Below are 3,112 nucleotides of genomic sequence, written 5' to 3'. Positions count from 1 at the left end.
TTTTTCTACACACTGTTCTACTATAGAATTCAGGAACTACTTACCACCACCACTACTACAACAGCTAAAGGGTAAACCACATAATGGATAATAGACTGTTAACATTAACTTAAACTAAGAGGGGGTAGCTAGAGGGACTATATTTGAGCATACTAACTACAAGTTCTTATATCCTATAAAACGAAGTATTCATGAAATCATTATACATGTGTCTGTGGTAAAAAATCAAAACTCTTGGGCCAACAAGAGGCTCAGTGGATAAAACTCACTTTGATTCCAAGCCTGATGACTAAGTTTGTCCCTGGAACCCACACAGCAGAAAGAGATCCAACTCCTAACATCTCTCCTCAACCTCCACATGTGACTTGGCATGTACACACATGTGAGCACACATACACACACACACACACAAACACACACACATGCACACAGAGAAAGAGAGAGAGACAGAGAGAGAGAGAGAGAGACAGACAGAGAGAGAGACAGAGACAGAGACTTGCTATACATTCATAAAACACAGATACAAATAAATGTAATCTTAAGTATTTTAAAATATTTATTAAAAAAATAAACCTCTCCTGTTTGACAAGTCCAACTGGAACCAGTGGTACACTAGTCCGTTTCCCTGTGACTCCTCCCATACTGTCCTATCCACTCAGTGTCTTCAGTTTAGCTTCGTATCTTCTCTGACTCCAGGATAGCAGAGCAATGCTGGATGTGCTCAAGTCATACCCAGCATGTGACAACTCTCTGATGTGAGTTTTTAAAGTGTTTATACTGAAGTCTAGCACACTTGAATTTTCAATTATTTGTGACATACTGATTTTTCTTCTATAAGGCAGTCTATTTTATCATTAAACTTTTTCTCTGACAGGAAGATCATATTCAGATAGTTTAGGACAAACCTCTGTATCTCCTCCTCGGTGCGACCAAGAGAAAGCAGCCTCTTTTTAATGTTTGTGTAGTTTTTTTTTTTTTAAGTACAATCATTGGAAAGGTCTAAGATTCTAGCCACATATCAGAAGCAGCAGGTCCTCTTTGTTTAAGTTGAAAGCTGACTGTAAAATTTCAATGTTAGTTTTCACGCATTTGGTACTCTGAATTAAGATGGAATGATTTTTGGAAATTATCTTTCTGACAAAATCTGTGGCAACCTTGTGACCTAAGGATCTACTGATCTCCTGCAAAATTTTAACCATTTGTTTATTTAAATTCAGACTGACGGAGAAGGTTCTGGGAACATTGGTCCCCAGTCAGCAGAGGCATTTATGAGTCAATCCAACAGAGCAGAGGAACTTTATAGTATTTTCCAAGTTTAGGTTTTTTTTGAACCAAAAAAAGGATTCAGGAGAATGCTCTGAACTATTCACAATTTCAAGGTCTGATGCCATAATCTTTCTCCACAGTTCCCATCATTTGAAAGACTTTCAGGAGTGCATGTTATAGTTCATGGATATCTTGATATGATGCTACCAATCTCTTTGTCACTGTCTCCTTTGAATAGAAGGAATATCTTCAGCTCCTGCTCATTTGTAACAGCCCTGTTAAACACTCCAGGCTGTCATCTCCTTGCCCTGTCAATATCAACTTCCATGTTGAGCAAGTTGTTCAGTAGGTTCTCATTCTCCAAAGACTCCTTGTCTACACTGTTGCATTCCACATTAAACAGCCTGAATGGAATCAACTTGAGGAAAACAGCTATATATTGGAGCATCCATTCTGTTAAACCAAGAAGATCCTTCTTATACACCAGATGTTTCTTGATGCCATAATCATTGGATAGTCCAAAGTTTTCCAAATGCTGTGTAAAATAACATGTAATGTTAATATATAATATTATGTGAATGCATATGTTAAATATCCAATCTCAATACTATGATTCTTTAAATAGGAGGAGCCTCGGATCCCTGTGGTCTTAGGGCTCTTCCTCTTTTGACTTACAGAGAAGCAGAACAAGCACCACTGCTGCCCCAAGATGCCCTGCCCTTGTATTGTTCTTTTAGTTCACTGTGCCTCCTGTTCTGACTCTGAATCAGTTCTCCTCACCATCTCTTCTGTTTCCTGCTTTATTTGGTCTCTGGTATCTTTGGTTTCTTCCTAATAAATGGCACTTTCATTACCATTTGCCTTTCAACTTGCCAGATGTCTGAACTGTCCCTGCCCACAGACACTAGATTTCTTTGCTTCTGGCTACCTTAATCTCAAACTCTAAATGTAGTTCTGAAAAACAACACTTCAGATATCTTGATATCTGCAAATTAGATATGTGGTCTAATTTGCATCTTTGCATCTTTAATGTCTTTTTTGGATTTATAATACCATTTAAATGGATCATATTTATTACACACACATACACACAAACAAACACACACACACAAACAAACACACACACACAAACAAACACACACACACACAGGCACACACAAATCTCTGGACAAGAGCTGTCAACATCAATCTCTACCTCAGTTTACCAAACTGTTTCTTTGATTGCAATGCAATAATTCTGAACACATTTCCATCTTCATAGTGATATAATTGAGGGGATGGAGTGTAATTCAGAGGTGGATCAGTGACACTATCTGTCCTTAGCATCCATAAGGATTTGAGTTCATTTCCCCAACACTAGAAAAGAGGAATAGGGGAATTAATTTTCTAATTCAAAGTTATTTGGTCTTTAACCTGGAACAAGAGTTTTCCAAGAACACTAGCAAGAAGTGTTCTTGACTTCAAAATACTTCAGCTAGTATCAAAGCTGACCTGACTGCCAGATTCTCCCACTATCTCTCAGTCCCTTACCTGTGACAGGGTCCTCCTGGCTGGCATATCCCACCCCTGAAGTCTCCAGGCAGAGATTGGACAGCCCTTCCACCAGCTCCTCTTCCATATAAAATTTAGCCATTTTAGCAAATGCAGGCCCTTTTGGTCCTTTTTGGCCTTTTTGCCTCCTGCCTGATAATCAAGGTTCCCCTCTCTTCCTCTCCTCTCTGCTCACATGGCCCAGCTCAGTTTGCTGCTCATATCCACTATAGAGTATTCTAGATGTCTCTGGCTGTTTTCTTCCTCATACCTACAATATACCTTCTCATCCACCAATCCCAAGAATAGTCATGTC

The 3,112-nt window shown here is 39.0% G+C and overlaps 1 pseudogene; it reads right to left on the bottom strand.

The window, feature by feature from the left end:
- Positions 1 to 647: 647 nt before the first annotated feature.
- On the bottom strand, positions 648 to 1,776 carry LOC114635854 (annotated as a pseudogene).
- Positions 1,777 to 3,112: the final 1,336 nt, after the last annotated feature.

Source organism: Grammomys surdaster, unplaced genomic scaffold (genome assembly GCF_004785775.1).
Source record: "Grammomys surdaster isolate TR1022 unplaced genomic scaffold, NIH_TR_1.0 118722, whole genome shotgun sequence".
Lineage (NCBI taxonomy): Eukaryota > Metazoa > Chordata > Mammalia > Rodentia > Muridae > Grammomys > Grammomys surdaster.
Note: the sequence above shows the minus strand (reverse complement) of the source record. Positions and strands in the feature narration are given on the sequence as shown.